We start from the raw sequence: 1,348 nt of genomic DNA, 5'->3' as shown, positions 1-1,348 counted from the left end.
TTGCACCCCTTGTTGTTTTGTGTGGTACTATCACAGCACAGGCCTACATTGATGTTTTAAGCACCTTCTTGCTTCCCACTGTTGAAGAGCTATTCAGAGATGGCGATTGCAAAATTCAATTCGATCGAGCACCTGTTCATAATGCACGGCCTGTGGCGGAGTGGTTACATGACAATAACATCCGTGGAATGGACTGGCCTGCACAGATTCCTGGCCTGAATCCTATAGAACACCTTTAGGATGTTTTTGAACGCCGACTTCGTGCCAGGCCTCGCCGACCGACATCGATACCTCTCCTCAGTGTAGCACTCCGTGAAGAATGGGCCGCGAGACCGCTACGGTCGCAGGTTCGAATCCTGCCTCGGGCATGGAAGTGTGGGATGTCCTTAGGTTAGTTAGGTTTAAGTAGATCTAAGTTCTAGGAGACTGATGACCTCAGATGTTAAGTCCCATAGTGCTCAGAGCCATTTGAACCATTTTTTGAAGAACGGGCTGCAATTCCCCAAAAAACCGTCCAGCACCTGATTGAACGTATGCCTGCGACAGTGGAAGCTGTCATCAAGGCTAAGGGTGGGCCGACACGATACTGAATTTCAGTATTACCGATGGAGGGCGCCATGAACTTGTAAGTCATTTTCATCCAGGTGTCCGGATACTTTTGTTCACATAGTGTATCTGTAATAATCTGTTGCTTTTGGATATGGGAGGAAGAATTATATTAGAGCAATCTGTACGCCGAACCACGCTTGCGCAATTCAGCGCATCGTCACGCCCAGGCAGTGTACTGCTTCACTAGATACGTAAAAAGTGCATGAATCTGTATCTCCTTAACTGTAATTTAATATGTTTTTGGAATTTGGCCTTAGTCACGTAACGTGCCCTAGAATTCTTTTCCTAACCCCAAAAGTTGTCTGAGTGTCGGTAATGCTGAATATAACTATAAAAAACTGCTTGGCTTTGTTAATCATAATAACTGTAGTGGTAAAAATATTAGTAAAAACACTAGAAAAATTAAGTAAGAATGCCCTTTTTAGACTGTGTAATCTGAACTGGGAATTTTCCTGTTGAAGAAAACAAGTAGCTTACTGTTCTATTCTGTCCTGAAGCCATCCTTAGTTAATAAGTAACTAATATAAAGGTTGAGTACTGTGTGATGCATTTCTGCATTAAGAGAGTTCGAAACAGGTACTGCAGTGTGTTAATGTACTGACAGGGCCCCATTTTCTATATCTACATCTATATGACTACTCACCAATTCATATTTAAGTGCATGGCAGAGGGTTCATCGAACCAACTTCAAGCTATTTCTGTACCGTTACACTCTGGAATAGCGCCAGGGAAAAATGAA

Source organism: Schistocerca piceifrons, chromosome 3 (genome assembly GCF_021461385.2).
Source record: "Schistocerca piceifrons isolate TAMUIC-IGC-003096 chromosome 3, iqSchPice1.1, whole genome shotgun sequence".
Classification (NCBI taxonomy): Eukaryota; Metazoa; Arthropoda; class Insecta; order Orthoptera; family Acrididae; genus Schistocerca; species Schistocerca piceifrons.
Note: the sequence above shows the minus strand (reverse complement) of the source record.